We start from the raw sequence: 17,786 nt of genomic DNA, 5'->3' as shown, positions 1-17,786 counted from the left end.
GAAAATTGAATGTAAATGTGGAAATAATTGATTCTAACCCAATAAAAATTTTTCAAAAAAAAAAAAAAAAAGAAACTGACCCATCCGATCAAGTCCCGAACAAGCAAACTCCCGACTGCTGGGTCGGTTGCCGTGGACAGAACCGATTAGCTGAGTCACGATGGCGCAAACGCCAAAATCGGGGTGGGTGGGTTTGAAATTGTAATTCAGTTCGGGCCCATCTCTAGTTGCAGCACACCCATTTCTGTTAACACCATTCATAGTTTTTCATGATCCACACAGTCAAAAGTTTTGCTGTTATCTATAAAACACAGGCTGATTTTCTTCTGAAATTCATTCTTTGAAGGAGTCTGTTATTCTTCCATCTCTTCCGTGTATTGTTTCCATCTTCTGTATTGCCATGTTGATCTTTCAGCATGCCTATCTATGGTTTGAATTTCCCTTTTATTTCTTGGATTTTGTGGAATAATTCTCCTTTTTTGTTGTTGTTTTCTTCCATTTCTTTGCACTGGTTGTTATAATAGATTTCGTTGTCTGTGCGTGCAAGTCATTGAAAAGCTACTTTTAGAATTCTATTTCTATTTCTATCCCCTCTTACTTTTGCTTCTCATCTATCTTTAGCAATTTTAAGAGTGTCACCTGTCATCCATATGGGCTTCTCCTGTCTTTTAGCTACAGGAATAGTCTTTGCACATTCTTCCTTGATAATATCTCTGGTTTCAGTCCACAGTTATTCTGGTTCATGATCAATTAAACTCAGTAATGCAAATCTGTTCTTTAGATGGTCTTTAAATTCTTCAGGAATGCTATTTAGATTATATTTTGGCACTGTGATTCCTTTAGTGTTTTTCTTCAGTTTATTCTGATTTTTGATATTAACAATTCGTGGTCTGTACCACAATAAGCTCCTGGTCTTGTTTTAGCAGAGAGAATAGAGCTTCTCCATCTTCTGCTTCTGATTATGTAATATATTTGGTTCCTGTATTGGCCATTCAGAGATTTACATGTCTACAACTGCTTATTTGGTTCCCTGAAGAATGAGTTTGCAGTGAATAAGTCATTGGCTTCACAAAATTCTATGAGTCACTCTCTTGCATTATTTCATAATTCTAATCCAAATTTTCCAACATTGTTTGAGTCTGCTTTGTCTCCTACTTTTGCATTCCAGTCACTTATGGTTATCAGTGCATCTTGTTTAGTTGTGTGATCAATTTCTTCTTGGTCACTTGTGTAAAACCTTTCAATTGCTTCTTCTTCAGCATCTGTATTTGGGGCATAACTTGAATGATGGTTATGTTGATAGGCCTTCCATGAAGTCTGATTGATATTAATTGGTCAGACTTTGTGTTAATAGCTCTTAATTGCTTATGCTACATCTTGCCTCACTATTAGAGCAACACGTTTCTTCTGAGTTTGTCATTTCCGGAGGAAAATACTTTAGGCACATGGAGGCTATTGTTCTGTGAGAAGGTGAATTGGAAATGAAGGTCCCAGCTACCATTCCAAAACTACCTTCACTGCCAGCTCCATTGACCTTACCCTTGGTTTTTCCTGGTTTCCAAGGCATCCATATACTTATGTGATGCTGTGCCTGGGGGGCTTTGACTTCCCCACCATGTCTCCATATTACTCCATACACAGAGCACTCATCTGTAGTCCTGTCCCACTATCATAGAGATTGCTGTCCATCCTCAGGTTGAGCATCTGATTCTGATGAGGCCTAATCCACCAGATCAGATCTCGCATCAGAATAGTCTCTTGATTATACTGATGGTTACACAGCACCCATATCTCCTAGTGAGGACTGGAGACTGTATGCAGAAAAGATGATCCCTGTGGCAAAGTCATTAGAAACAGATGTTTTACAAGTGGAGCCTCTGCAAAAATTGTGTGTCTGTGGGATTTCAGGGAGCTGTGCTGGGCTTCTGGTCCCCTTCCCTCACAGAGAGCATTCTCTTTTGCCACTACCTTTCCAAACACTATTCCCCTTTGCACTGCCTCCAAAGGGGAAGGGCCCTTGGGGGGGGGCAAAGGGGAAGGAGGTTGGGAGGGCCAAAGGATGAGGGGAAAGAGGAAAGGTCTTTGGGAAGGAAGGGGGAAGGGAAAGATGTTTGGAAGTGAGAGGTGGAAAAGGGGAAACCATGTTGTCAACCACCTTAACTTATTAACCTTTCAACCTGCCATTTTCCCTGTTAATTTTTGCTTCCCCGAACTTTCCCTGTTAATATTTCCCCCCCTACCCAACCACCTTTCCCTGTTAATTTTACCACATCCCCCCACCTCACATCCTTTTCTTGTTGTGGAGGTGTTGCTTCTCAGCTTGCTCCAGTGTTGGGTATGCAAGGGAGAGGTGACATCAGCTCCTAGACTCCTGTAGCTACTTGGCTTGTGGTGACTTCCTACCCAATCATTTGGAGCACCCATGTCTCTTCCCCCTATCTCCTCCCCCTGTCTCCTCAGAACTCATTGTCTGGCGGCTGCCACTGCTCCGCTCCCCAATGTCACTTTATAGATGATTTTATCTGTTTAAAATGTTGCTGTGAAGCCCTGTTCTGGATTGGGTGCAGGGTGATCCATATTGAGGCCTCGTGTTTAAACAGCTAAAATGTTGTTTTCTGTGACCTGGGAGAATCATGAGAGGGGAGATTCTAGGGAGCCTTCCACCCCCATTTGCCACCTCTGCATCCTCCACTGCCAACCATGACAGAGGAAGAGGAAAGTGCTGTCCCACTATCGTGTTTTGGGATTTTTTAAACCCTCTGATGTATTTTTTTTAATCTTAGAGATTTTTCTGCAATCCTGCGGGGTCCCCCAAGGTTGCAGAAACTTCTTTTTTCTAACCTAGTAGTCCCCATTAGGGGTGAGAACCCCCCAAAAGATTCGAGTTTCCTGCTTCGATTAACCCGAAGCGGTAAACCCAAATCTTTTAGGGGTACACACTCCTAATGGGGACTATTAGGCTAGAAAACAGAAGTTTCTGCAACCTGCAATGGAGACTACTAGGATTCAGGAAAATCTGAATCCTGAAACAGCAAGCCACTTTGGGTTCGAGTATTTAAACCACTTCAGGATTATTAGGGAAGATTCGGCCATTGTTTCCAATGGGAAATACTGCTCCTGGCTATCGGGGGCCTAGGGGGCCATTTTCATCCATAATAATCCCAAATTTGCAGGGGACCCTCTCCTCACCCTCCTCTCATGACTACCCAAATTTCAGGGAGATGGTGGGCCATGCTATGTCCCCCCCAAAGAAGGTGCCCCTATCCACCACCAATCCCCATTGTTCCCTATGAGGACCAACCTTCACATCAGAAAATCATACTAAGAAAAATTTAATTTAAAATACACAAAACCATATGAAGCAAGGGACACTCTTGCAACTAGAAGTAAACTGAAACCCCACCCCCCATATAATCAAACTGATGCAAAAGGAACAACTTCACACCATTCAACCCAAACCACTCTTGCAACTTAGCCCAGCAGAACCAGCGTCAGTCACTGCAGCCAGGCACTGAATTCAGCCAGTGGGGAGAACACAGAACCTAACACTAACAGCACCCATCCACAAGTGACCAGAATAACAATCTAAAGCAAAGCAAGCTGAAGCAACTATGAAACATCAAAGCCCCACACAACCACAGAATAAAACAGAAGCCCTCTCCCAGTAGAACAGTAAAATAACAATAAGTATCCTCCCAGCAGCCATAGGGAATGGAAATTGGAGGTGGATGGGGCACCTTCTTTGGGGGGCCATAACATGGCCCCCCAAAGTCCAATCTCCCTGAAATTTGGGGGCCTTGAGAGGACAGGTAAGAGTAGGTTCCCCTGCAAATTTGGTGCATTTTGCTTGCAAAATGCCATCCCCAGCCACCTTGAAAGCCCCACTAGCACTGTTTCCTCTTGCCGTTACTTAGGAACGACAAGGGAAAGACTGCTTCCATGCTACCCAAAGCTTAACGAAGCGCTTTGGTAAACTTTGCTTTGGCAATGCTGACGCTGATTCAGGAATGCCAAAACATCTCAAATTGGGCCCGATCCAGGTTAAAAACTCAGATCCGTAACACAAAACACTCATCCCTAGTCCCCATCCGCAGATTTAAGTATCAGTGGGAGAGAGGGAAGCACTTGGCTATGAGTATATTAGTTCAGATCTAAAACTGTTGGATCCAATAGTACAAGGCCTGTTGCCCTCCAAGTTCTGCAAAGTTTCTTGGAGATCTCTTAGTGGCTTTGGAATAAACTAGTATCTATGCTAACCTTAGCCTGAAAAATCAATGTACAAGGTCCAAATGGAGGATTGTGGCTTTCTGTTTACCCACCCCAAACTCCATCATAGTGGATGGTATTCAGTCTAAGCAGAGAGTGGGTACACACTCTGCTCTGATTGATGTGGAAGGGCAGCAAAGGGATACAAAGTTTCCTTCTCCTTGCCTCTTTCATATAGGCTAACTACCAAGTTATAGTGGTGAGATATCTGATGTTCCTATGGGGAAAATGTCCCATAATATTAACCTCCTCCTGGGGTATAAGGAAGTCCTTGCTAAGGTCCTCCATTTAGAGGGTATAGAACTCTCAAAACAACAGATATATTCAGCAGAACATGTTGCTGATCGTAGTATCTATGCTCTCTAGAAAGGTCGAGAATTTTCTGCTGAGGCCAGCCTGTGCAGTCCCAATGTGTGCCTGCAGAGAAGTCTCACAATGAACAACATTAAAGGTAAGCACAACCTTGTTTCCTGCAGGGGAGCGGAATCATGGAATTCTTTGTGAACAAGCATCTTGTCTTTCTGGGGTGCAAATTACCCTTTTATTTGCATTTCTATTCATAGGCAACCCTGGCTGTATCTCCCTTACTGAGTTTTTTGAAAGCAGCTTTTCGATATTTGATTTGCGGCAATAATATTGCAGTTTCCAGTATAACTCAACGCTCAGACTGTAGACTAAACTATTGTGGTTGGCAAACTGCAGAATGCTGGTCTCCAATTTCACTGCAGCAAGCTGACTTTACACTCATTACTTTTATCACATAGGACATTATATAAGATGAAACGTGGGCATTTTCATGTCATTTTAAAAAAATAGTGCTTGGTAAATAAGATGTTATTTAATAGCAGAATTCTAACATCTTTTGATTATGTTGTCTTAAAAGCGAACCAAATAAGCGTTGTCCTGTTGAGCTTAATAGTTAATTTCTCTGGCCAATTTTCATGGGAAGCAAAAGCTTAATACCACTGTTTTGAAACAATTGATCAAGATACTGAGAACTTATTTTACTTGGCAGGTGTTCCCATATAGCAGTTAAGGATTTGTGTGAAGGTTGAGAACCCTGTATCATTGGCAGGAAAGGCTAAATACTGCAAAATCATTCAGGTTCTAAGAATCATGGGGTAAACTTTGCCAGGAGCAGATGGTCTTTCAGAAGGTTACAGGAAAAAAATAAAGCTAGGGAGAGCTTTGGGCCAAGGTGGTGTGCTCAAGTGTGGTCAAAGAATTGTTGCTGGAAGAAGCTACAAATGAGAGACCAGGTGTTCAAGACTTTATGCTTCACAGAAGCTACTATACAGAGGAAGACTAATTGGCAAAGAGAGTTGACATTCTCTTTAATAGCTGGATCAAGGTTAGTTTAAACTAAATCCAGCTTTGTTTGTTTGAATTTTGTTTGTGCTTCTGATGCCACATACACAAGAGTGATGAATAGTTTTGTCTTAGCATGGAAATGCAGGTGAAAATCTGTTTGGGTGGAACACCTTGTTTCTGAGGAGTGCAACAATTTTTTTTGTTATATAGTACTTTTTTTTTCTTATATAGTATAGTACTTTCACACACAAGTTAAACTGGTCTTGGTTCTTGAGCATGCTACCACCTTAATTAAAAAAAAATCTGTGTAAAAAGAAGAAAGGTCTCTGCCAGTTTATTATACTCTGTTGCCAATGACAAGTAAATTATTGACTGGAAAAATCAAAGAGTGATCAGAAGGTCCTGTGTTTCTTTGGGGCCCAGGCAGTGCCAATGAACAGGGAAGCATGTGTAGCACACATTTGGTAAATGGACTGACAGTTTAGCAAGTCAGCATTGTGTTACTCTTTTACATGCTTCTTTGGATTACTTGTGCTTTTGATGCTAGAGAAAGTATTATGAGTGAAGGTGACACCTCCAAGTTATATTACTTTTCTGTGTGAAGCACAAAAAGCACTGGCTTATTTTTTCCCTTTGTTTCTTTGGCTTTGGAAAAAGTCAGTTTTTAGAATGTGGCCAATGGAGGGTAATTTTTTTGCAATTCTCTTTCTTAAAAAAGAGCCTATAGCAGATATGCCTTGCCTCTGGAATATGTCTGAGTGAGGGGTCTTGAGTGGCATGCAGCAACATCTTTTAAAGTAACTGTTTTCTACTTCAGTTGAAGAGAAGCCTTGTGATCTGGGTCATAGTTTATCTGTAGGGGCTTTTCTTTGTTTCTTCAATAAATCAATTTGATTTTAATAGAAAAAGTGCTTTTATTATAAACAATTGTTCCTCCAGAAATAAAAATGAAAGAAAGCAAAATAGAAAGAGGGGGTGGAGTCTCAAAGTTGCTTTTCAATGTTGTCAGGCTGGATATGTCAGAAGGTTGGCGGGGGGAAGAATGGGGGTTAAAAACAAGTCTCTGAAGATGTATAACCCAGATTATTTGCATTCAGATTCACTTTTTGTAAAAATTGGCATCTCTATAACTTTCTGAAGCAATCATTCTTTTTTTAAAAAAATGTGAGTTCCATGCATTCCTGCTCTTAAGAGAGATTTAGCATAATGCCCGGAAATATTGACTTACAAGTGGGGGACATGTAAGGACATGGGGGGGCATCTCATTTCCCCCTCCCCCGCTATTTCCTTTTTCCCTTCCTTGGAAACCCATCTGTTTGTTTATAATTTTTCTATGCTTCCTCTTCAGAGTCCTGCTTCAGGCGGCTTGCAATTAAAAACTACAGTATTAAAAAAAAGCCATTAAAAACTCAAGCCATAGCTCCTTTCCCTCCTTCAAGCCATGTCTCCTTTCCCTCCTTCCTTCTTCCCACCCTCCAGCCAATCTACTTTCCCTATCTGCATCTTTCCCTCCTTCCTTCCCTGGGAACATCTCCCTGGGAAAATTGTGCAGTTCCAGCTGCTGGGCCAGACTGGGCCCAGTTGCATGGTAAGGAACCATCAGGGACTTGCAGGAGGCACCTTACTTTTCTCTGTTTTCCCCGTCACCACACTATTTCTTCATTTCCTCCTCCCAACAACCCCCATATCCTCAACATTCCATGCTTCTTTTTTTCCTTCCCACCCCCCAGCAACCATTTATATGCCCCCTATCTTCAACTATATTTATTATGTATTTACTTCATTTATACCCCATCTTTCTCCTCAGTGGGGAAGCAGAGCAGTTTATATCATTCTCCTCTCTTCCATTTTGTTCTCACAGTAGAGTTGCCAGCTCTGGATTGTGAAATTCCTGGAGATTTTGAGGATGGAGCCTGGAGAGGGCAGGTTTTAAGAGAGGAGGGACCTCAGCAGGGTATAATACCATAGAGTCCACCCTCCAAAGGAGTAATTTTTTCCAGGGGAACTGGTCTCTGTTGTTGTAATTCTGCGAGATCTCCAGCTACCACTCAGAGGTAACCTTACCTCATAACGATCCTGAGAGGTAGGTTAAACTGAGCATGTATGACTGGTCCAAAGTCACTCAGTAAGCTTTCATGGCAGAGTGGGGATATGAAGCTTTGGTCTCCCAGATCCTAATCTAAAACGCTACCCACTACACCACATTGACTGGCTGCTGTTAAATAGTAGGAAAGAGGTCTGAGTGAGTCATGCAACTCTTATGGTAGTAAGTTCTCCAATGACTGTTACCAGATCTAGCCCCTCAAAGGCCAAAACAGCTGGCAATACTGTTGTGGTACCTTTTAGTCACCTTGTTTTATTTTACAGTGGGTGTTTTTTCAGATAAGAGCCTTTCACAAGGAGTGGTGGGGGAGAGGGAAGTTAAAAATAAGTCCCTCCCAGTCATCTTTCCTTTCTTTTCTTTTGAGTCATGTATCTCACTAGGTCTAAACTACATATTACACTCATCTTTGAGTAGACCAAAGCTGGGTGCAGCTTTGATGCACCCAATGTCTATTTGGATTGGGACCATGCCATGTGAAGTGAGGGGGTATAAACCTCCCCCCTCCCTGCACCATTTTTCTAGTCTGAAATTTCCCAGGAGCTGCTGTTTGCTCAGTCAAAGGCTACAAATTCACTGATGGGCTACATATACAACTTATGATGAGTCAAACAATGGCTCCCTGGAGCTATTTCAGATTTTTAAAAAGTGCCCTGGTTTTGATCTAGATTGGGCCTCATATACTTTGAAGTTGCATTCCCAAGGGGACCTTGCAAAACAGCATCTGAAAATCCTTTTGACCACCTATAGATGACTGTAATATGTAGTTTAGTCCTAAGCTGGGAGATAGGTGCCAGGTGGGTAGCCACATTAGTCTGTTGCGCCATAGACAGTAATTAGTCTTGTGGCACTTTAAAGACGGCAGATGTATTGAAACATACGCTTTTGTGGACTAGAGCTCAGTGATGATTAGCCCAAGAAAACTTAGGCATGAATAGATCTAAGGTGCTGCAAGACTCTGGTTTTGTGCCAATTAGTGGTTGACTTTGGTTTTATGTAATGCCACCCCCACCCCCACCATTACAGAAGAGATGTTTGAACGCTTGTCTCACTTTGCATCATAGTTGTATATTTTTGAACTTTTCCTATACTGCATGTGTCCACTTAAAGGTGATTCTCAGTAATATTCTTTCTCACAGAAGTGTTTATGTCAGAAGCATTTGTTCAAGCAACAAGGGTGGAAAGTGGTCAGCAAAATCACAGGGAAAGTCAGATTTTTCATCTCGGTCAGCAGTTTGTCAGGTTTTTAAAAAAATTGGTCAGCAAAGTCAGCATTTCTTTGTTTTTTGTGAATGAAATTTCTGGGTTTTTTTTGTTTTTGTTACTGCATTTTGGGGGAAACGTGATGACTTCCAAGTGATGCATTCCGTAGGGGCATGGAAGAACTGGGAGACAATGCATCATCCAATTTAATTTTCCTTCTTCGTGATTTTTTTGATGGGTGGCCATCACAATGGGAGGATTTCACAAAAAATTCGAAGAGATCTTGGTATCCCAAATCATTGTTTCTTGAAGCATGTTTCTTCTAGAACAGGGGTGGGCAAATTGCGGCCCGCGGGCCACATGCGGCCTGCTATAGAGTTTTTTGTGGACCGCCAAGACAGTAGAAAAGTGTGATAGGGTACATTTGTCTCATTAAACTGATTCTAAAATTAAATGTGCTTGCAGATATAGATGATATGAAATTAGCACAATAAATTGAATAAAACTACCACTATTTTATTTAATTTATATTTATTGATTTTTATGATACAATTTATACCTTTTCTGAAATGCAAAGTTAACTAATGAATGCAATCATTTTAAAAGGTGCGGCACTCCGCTAACCTCCGCTCCCACAAAGTGGCCCCCGAGCCAAAATAATTGCCCATCCCTGTTGTAGAAGATGGTTATCACTAGGGAGTGCTGCTGTAGGACTGAACAGTGGCCAGCAGTTACGAATTACTTTAAGTACTTTGTTCCTAAGAGTAAAAGTGATTTGGTGAAATCTTCCACAAAGTATAGAAACAAAATTAACCTCTTAAAACATGAGACGATGAAAGCAGAGGTGATGTTCTGTTCCACGAGTGCGCGTTTATTTACAGAGTTCACTGGAGCGTTCCAGAAAGAAGAGCCTTTGGTGCATGTGGTGCACAGTGAAGTAAAAATGCTCACAAGAATGCTCACAAAAATGCTCACAACTGTTTGTATGAGTTCAGCACCATTGTCTCTTGAAGCATTCAGTGATGAGCACTACATACCTGTGAGAGAAGTAATCAGTGGCAACAGAATCTGCAATGAACTGGAAAAACTTTCTGAAAAGGAACAGCTACTCTTTTTAACAGGAGCAAAAAAACCATTTCATAGAAGCCTGCAAACACCTTTTACTTCTTTGGACAAACCCATCCTCAGAAATCTTCAGTGTTTAGCTCCAGCACAGCAAGTCAAGGAAGGAACCCACAAGGATATAATGAAAGTAGCAGCAGCACTCCCAATGGATATTCCACTGGACATGATTGTGGATGAATGGAAACTTCTTATACTCGAAGATGAAACTGCCAGTGAAACTTGCCGCATAGATACATACTGGAATCAGTTCTTTGAAAAGACAAAACCATCTGGATGGTTTCTGGAAACCCACTGGTTATGAAAGTGGTGAAAGCAGCAGTATCATTATCACATGGTAGTGCGGACATAGAAAGAGGGTTTTCATAATCTGGACGCATTTTGACTGATGAAAGGGCCAGCATGTCAGATAGAACTTTGAATGCCCACCTGATGGTCAAAGAAACTTTATATCATGTATATGAAAACAAGGTACACCGTGTTAATATCGCACAGGAGCTTTTACAGATGGCAAGAACGCACATGTTCATTATAAGCAATATTGTGATGAACAGCATGCCATTAAAGAAAAGGAGCAAAAAGAAAAGAAAGGGAAAAGGCAGAGTTGTTAGAAAGGGTTAAGAAGATAGAAAGTGAAAAAGATAGTATATAAGAGAAGAAAGCAAAACTGAGACAAGAACAGAACGAGAAGAAGATGATTGCTTGAACATTGCTAAGTGATGCAACCAAACATGTAAAGGAGGCTTCTGAGAAAAAGGATATGGTGACAGAGCTCATGCTAGAAGGAGTGGAAAAAGCAATGGAAGAAGAGGACAAGAAAAAATGCTTGCAAATGCAGTGCAGAAAACTGTTGAGAAACAAAAGAGTGTGTTTATAACTTCTTTTTTCAGCAAAAACCCCAAAGATAAAGTAAAAGCAAAGACAAATCTTACCTTACAGTAATTATGTTTTGTTTTAATATGTTTTGCTGTTTTATTATCTGCAGTATGCAGTTATTTTTAAAAGTAATCTTTTTTGCCTTAAATTTTGTACAATAATAAACCATTCCCTATCTTCATAAAAATATCTTTTTCAATAAAAAGATGTGCAATGGCTGGCTATGGGGATGGTGGAGGCCAGATGATAATTTTTTAATGAAGTCCCAGTTTTACTTTTAAACTGCTAATTTATTGATAGGCTGAAATTAAATTGTTCAGTAATTTGTCAGTTTTTGTCAGCTTTTTGTGAGCTTTTTTTGAATTTTGGTCAGCAAAATCAGCATTTTTGACCGTGTGACTAGTTTCCACCCCTGCAACAAGAAAATTTATTGTTAGTGTTATGCCACAAAAATGTTGTTAGGAAAGATATAAAAGTCATATCAATTTGCTTTTCATAATAAAATATATTTTTAAGACACCCGCCAGATCATTCACTCATTCATTATGGTCCTAAGACCAACATATAAATTAATCAAGCAAGGATACAATTAAAAGGATTGGCTTTAAGAACTTTTAAGATACAATTCCTTAATTTAAGAATTAATGCACAAAATTTAGTGACTTAATGTATAATCCTAAAATTTTCATCAGATAAAAACCAGTGGCACCTTGCGTTATTGGTGATTATATGGTGAGGGATCATATCAAATAATGAGGTAATGAATCTTAGACGAACCTCCCTATAAAATGGACAACTAAAAACGTACTTGACAGACTCAACCTCTCCTAGAGGGCATGAGCACAACCTTTCTAGATAGAGGATTTTGTTGTACCTGCCTTTGATAACCATAGATGGAAGAGCGGAGCACGAAGTTAGAGCAAATGCCCTTCTAAAACTGTTTGCTTCCATAGAGGCCAAGTACGCTGACGGCTCAAAAGTACCTTTGACATTTAGCAGCACCTCAAGTTTTGATGCATTGGAGAAAGATTGACACTCAATATCCTCTATTCTTTGTTTGATTAACCCTTTTGCTTGTTTGGTTCTGTACATTAAGAGAACCTGAGGGGGAAAAACCTGTTCTATTAATATGGCTATAAACAGCCTTGAGCCAGCTGGATTGGAAATTGTCTTGAAAAATCAGGAGAAACAAACCTTGTGGGTTAAATAGCCTTTCAGCCACATATAAATTGATTGATACCCTAGCTTCAAAACTAAGTCTACCAGATTCCAAACATATCCAGGCATTAGATACACAGTTTGGGACTTACTGAGCAGCTCTCAGAAATTTAGACTAAACTCTTTCTTGCAGAACAAAGCATGAGGAGGGTGGTTCAAAAAACGTTCTACTTAGCAGCTGGGCCAGTAATTTGGCCTTGCATAGCTTTAGGACTGCAGGAACAAAATGTCTGCCTTGAGTTCGAAAAAATTTCAATATGGCATTTGCCGATCTTTCTCCTTGATCAACAGCATAATGGCTGCGTTTAACTCTAGAGCCGTTGGCCTGTATAACTATGCCCAGGTATTTAAAATTATCTACTTGTTCAATCTGATGGCCATTAATTGCCCAATTCCTAGATTTCACTCTGCTCCCAAAAGCTACAATTTTAGTTTTCTGATCGGTATTGTCAGTAGCTCGGTTTTACAAAACGTGGCAAACTTCCTAAGGGCTCTCTTTAGACCGACTGGGGTTCTAGATAGAAGTATCCTCTGCATACAAAAGTACAGGTCCATGCTGGTTTGCAAGTTTGGGAGGATGAAGATTGCACCCACCAGATCAAACTTCTGAACATAGTAGTAGTAGATCCCAGAATCTGGTCCCTGATTAATTGGACATCATGGTATGATATCTTTTGGAATTTACACTACTGCATTAAAGTGAGGAATTAATTTTTGGGGGTAGCAGTGTATGGATTTTTAAAGCTATGTAAAAGGTGGTGTGAAATTGGGTGATACTGTACTGCTTAGTTCATCTTGTCCTAGGTGTGCTTTTGTAGCTATTCTGCAGTACAAAAGAGCTTTTAAAACCTGTATATCTCACAAAACCAATATTAACAGATACTGTGAGATTGTGCAGATTTAACCTTATTTACTGAATCAAATAGTAGCTGTAGCCCACTGCTCCTTTTCATTTCATTTTTTGGCAGTTTTTGTTTAGTCATTGTCAAATAATAAATTAATTTTGGCAGTTTTTGTTTAGTCATTGTCAAATAATAAATTAATTTTGGTTTACATTAATAAAGGGGATTTTAAAATCATCATAATTGTCAATCTAATTTTTTTTGTAACTTTTTATTTTTGGCTTTTAAAAATATACATATAACAGAATCAAATACATTTCACAACAAACTATCTACAGTTTCCAAGATATAGCATGGATTTCTAACAGGTTGGAGATAACAGGCAATCAGCTGTGTAGATACACTGGTGAATATTTGAAGTAGTTTCTTACATACAGAAGGGTTCCAATGGGTAGGGCTTGCACGATTGTATCTCATGGGTTATCATGTAGTCCAATATTGGTACCCAGTCCTCCCAAAGACTGGATTGTAGTACAACCGAGTCCGCTTGTTTTAGCTGGAGAGTTATTTTTTCCATGAAATAACGGTCCCAGATTCTGCTCTGCCAGGCTGTAATGGAACAAGGTAAGGGGTTCTTCCACATGGAAGCTATAGTAGTTTTGGCTGCGGATAGCAATACGGCTATTAAGTTTTTTGTGCCTGTTGGTATAATTTGATCCGTCCACAGATTTAACAATATCAGCTCTGGCTTAAGTGGAACTTCATAGCCCATGATTTGTTTAATGCAATTAAGCACTTCTGACCAAAATCTCTTTATAGTTTTACAGGCCCACCAGCAATGATAAAAGGAACCTGCTTCCCCACACAGCTGCCAGCACTTTGGGGAGATGGTTTTGTTACTGTAGTTGAGTTTTTGAGGAGTAATATACCACCTTGTTAGAGTTTTTGAGGAGTAATATACCACCTTGTTAAGAGCTTAATAGACTGACATCTAATATTAATTGATCTGGACTTAAAGATTGACAGTTTCCAAATTTCAGACCATTGAGAATCTGAGATATTGTCAATCTAATTTTTATACCTCCTATTGCTTGCCACCAGTTTGGAGGTAATAAAAAGCTGTTCCATAACTTGGTGTTGTGGTCTCCTTTGGGGAGACACTCAATTGTAATTGAGTTAGTTTTGTTTAGTTAAAAATGCCTGCTAAATTGACTCATACTTCAGTCTAAGTATTGTGTTCAAAATGTACTGAAGTGGAAATATATGAAAAGATGAAAGTGGAGAAAGGCCCACAGATTTCACATCTAGTTATATCCTGAAAACTGTTTTGGAGTCTTTATGCAGAAGTTGACATCCAGCTGTGGACATTCAGGAATCAAACTAATGTTATGTTATGGTTTATGACAAGAACATGGAGACCTATATCTCTTTTCTGTAAGTAAATTTTCTTTATTATTCTTGTACAATTGCACAAACAATAAAGTTAAATCTCTACTTGAATGTAAAATGTTAGTAATTAAACAGAGCCAAATACTTAACTATAAGCCTTCTGAAAAATGGTGAATAGTGTAATCCTAAGCACACTTTCCCCCCAGTGAATAGACCTGACTAGGTGTAGATCTGCTTAGGATGGCACTGTTAATTCTAGAAACTCTTAAGAATAAACTATGAATTTTCAACATCTAAGTGAAAGTGGGGAGCGGGAAGGGCAACATGTTATAGCCCAATCTCATCAGATCTTAGAAGTGAAACAGGGTTGGTATATAAAGGCAATGGCAAACTACTTTTGCTTCTCATTTGCCTTGAAAGCCCCTTGCTTGTTACCTGAATTGGTCTCCTTGCAATTACGAGAATTGTGGGGGAATTCGCAAGCAAGGAAGATGGCTGTGTGAGAAGTTGGTAACTGCGGGATCTTTTTCATCATTTTTTATGGGGTCCCTTCCAATTTAACAAACGAGGCTGGTGCTTTAAATTCAAAGAGCAAACTTTTATTAAAAAGGAAAAATGCATGCACATACACACAGGAATACAGGGTAAAAATTATTACACGCACGCAAAGTCCTAGGAAGCTAGTCGGAAATTGGAATAGAGTGAGGGGAACAAGTATATTCTGAGGAGTAGTCCAGTCCACGGGAGAAGAGAGTAGCTTCAAACGCCAGCATTCTCAGCCAGGAGAGCAACAGGCTTAGGGCAAACCTCAAGGGAACAGCGCTTTGGATCTGGTAAGCGTGTACAATTTGAGTGGGGCCAGGGCACTACTTTTATAGGGTAAAACGTGCCCTGAGGTGGGATAACCCACCTGGCCATTAGAACACAGACTCCAACAGTCAGTTCCTGGGAGTAACAAAATGTTTGATGGTTGTTGTGGATTTTCCAGGCTGTATAGCCATGGTCTTGGCGTTGTAGTTCCTGACGTTTCGCCAGCAGCTGTCACTGGCATCTTCAGAGGTGTAGCACCAAAAGTCAGAGATCTCTCAGTGTCACAGTGTGGAAAAGAAGTTGGCAGGTCATTTATATCTACTCAGGAAGGTAGGGTTGGGCTGAGTCATCCTGTAAGAGTTTCCCAGGGTGTGGAATGCTAATGGAGGGAGGCTTCACTGTATCCTGAGGAGGTTCTTTTGCATATGGATTGGTGCTTGATATGCTAATCTTCTCTGCAGGGCTATTGTCGTGTATAGCGTATTTTGTTAGCCTGGTGTTTTTCAGGACTGGAAACCATGCTCTATTCATTCTTAAGGTCTCTTCTTTCCTGTTGAAATCGTGCTTATGCTTATGAATTTCAATGGCTTCCCTGTGCAGTCTGACGAAGTAGTTGGAAGTGTTGTCCAGTATTGTAGTGTCCTGGAATAGGATACTGTGTCCTGTTTGAGTTAGGCTATGTTCAGCCACTGCTGATTTTTCCGGATGGCCAAGTCTGCAGTGTCTTTCATGTTCTTTTATTCTTGTCTGGATGCTACGCTTTGTGGTCCCGATGTAAACTTGTCCACAGCTGCAGGGTATGCGGTATACTCCTGCAGAGGTGAGGGGGTCTCTACTGTCTTTTGCTGATCATAGCATCTGTTGTATTTTTCTGGTGGGTCTGAATACTGCTTGAAGGTTGTGTTTCCTGGTGAAACGTCAGGAACTACAACGCCAAGACCACGGCTATACAGCCCGGAAAATCCACAACAACCATCGTTCTCTGACCGTGAAAGCCTTCGACAATACATCGAACAAAAAGTTTGATTACCTTGATTGGTAGCTGCCAGGGCATGTGAAAGAGAATGCAAAATTTGTTCTAGCGCTGCACAAAGGGGCAATTTGCTAATAAAGTCCACCGGAGCTAAGTTGATGAATTTAGTTGGGGAATGTACCTTCCTAGGAATGAATTATAAATACTTGTGAATGCCATTTAATTAGCTCCTCAATCAAAGACAGATCTCATCACGGATGGAGGGAGAGGAATGTGTTAAGTGGGGATGACTCTGCAAGACCTTTGTTGCACTGAACTCCTCCTGGAGCTGGAGGGACTGCAAACCCAATCACCACTGATCACTCTGCATTCCTATGCGGGATTCCATTCATACCTGTGTCTCCTGAGTGGGACTCAGCAACTGTTAGCTGGACTTCCCCTGGCTGCAATACAAACTGCCATTTTAAATCTAGGGGCCTTGTGATTTTTAATATCACAGGGAGCCAAATTAAATGGCTATTAAAGATGGCAGAGGCCGGATCGACTGCTTACATGCTGGGGTTGACATAAATAAGCATGTGTGAACATACATAAGTGAAAGTGAGAATTTTGACACTGTTGTAAATAAAATAAATGTTTACATACACTATATGTGCTGTTGATTGGATCTCTGCTGTTATATCGCAAGTACATGTTTTGCATGCATTAAAGTCCCACTCTGTGTAAACAGATCTCAAGTAGCAGGGCTTAGGAAATACTTCCTTGGGGCCTGGGAATGCTGCTACTACTTGTGTTAGACAATATTGGGTTAGATGGATCAGTAGTCTGACAGCTTCTGTGTATAACATTTTGTATAATACATGAGATATTGAAGGAACTGTATATAATTCATTTGTAGGAAAAGAAAGTTGTGAGGATGCTATGGAAAACAACTTGACAAAAGCTTCCAAATGCCAAGTTAGGATACCATTTTTTCTCTTAATGATGCTTGAATGTGTGTCAAAATCCGTTGATCTCTAAAACAATGTTCTAATCTTCAGCTTATTATTAACCTATATTATTAACCAGCCATAATTCACCTTTCAAAAAATACAACTTGTGTTTCCTGTTCCCCATTTGGTGGGAAGATGTTTAATTTGAGAGAGAGGCACAAAAATCAGTTTGGGACAAAACTGAGAAACATGGGGCAATTGAAATGCTTTCAACTGTATTCCCCCCAAAGCACTATATCTCTTCACAGTTGAAGGATATGTACAGTAAAACGATCCAAATAGCTCAAATAAGTGAGTGAATTCTCTTCTGGTTCGAAATATGACAATTGGATTCTGAGCATATAAGCAAAACCAGGCTAGTGTATAAGGTTTCCTACACAGGAAGACAGAATAAATGAATTACCAGTACCTTTAAATTCTGTGTAAAACAGCACCATATTCTTTTCTTTTTAAGCAGGAGATTGAGAGATTGAATATTTTTTGAGACAGTTGTAACTTTTGGATTTCAAAACAAAAGTAGGAGGCAGACTTCAATGAATCTGCTTTTCTTTATGTGTTTGTCTTACGGAATAAAAGTAACTTACAAAGCTTCTGCTAATTACAGTTTTCCCGAAGTTGGGAAGTCTGAAGGACTTTATTGCTATGATACTTGGCATACTTAATAACAAGTGAAAATAGTAATA

At 40.2% G+C, this 17,786-nt stretch overlaps 1 protein-coding gene across 6 annotated transcripts in view; it reads left to right on the top strand.

Moving 5' to 3' along the window:
- PTPRF (protein tyrosine phosphatase receptor type F) overlaps nt 1-17,786 on the top strand; it is a 717,473-nt gene that overhangs the window by 203,108 nt on the left and 496,579 nt on the right. Inside the window, exon 3 of one of the 6 annotated variants that reach the window (XM_054979540.1) lies at nt 4,633-4,717. The exons of the other annotated variants lie outside the window; for them this stretch is intronic. The gene's annotated coding sequence lies outside the window, so the exon portion shown is untranslated. The remainder of the gene's footprint in view (nt 1-4,632; nt 4,718-17,786) is intronic. 6 annotated transcript variants of the gene reach the window in all.

Source organism: Eublepharis macularius, chromosome 5 (assembly GCF_028583425.1).
Source record: "Eublepharis macularius isolate TG4126 chromosome 5, MPM_Emac_v1.0, whole genome shotgun sequence".
In the NCBI taxonomy this organism is placed as follows: domain Eukaryota; kingdom Metazoa; phylum Chordata; class Lepidosauria; order Squamata; family Eublepharidae; genus Eublepharis; species Eublepharis macularius.
Note: the sequence above shows the minus strand (reverse complement) of the source record. Positions and strands in the feature narration are given on the sequence as shown.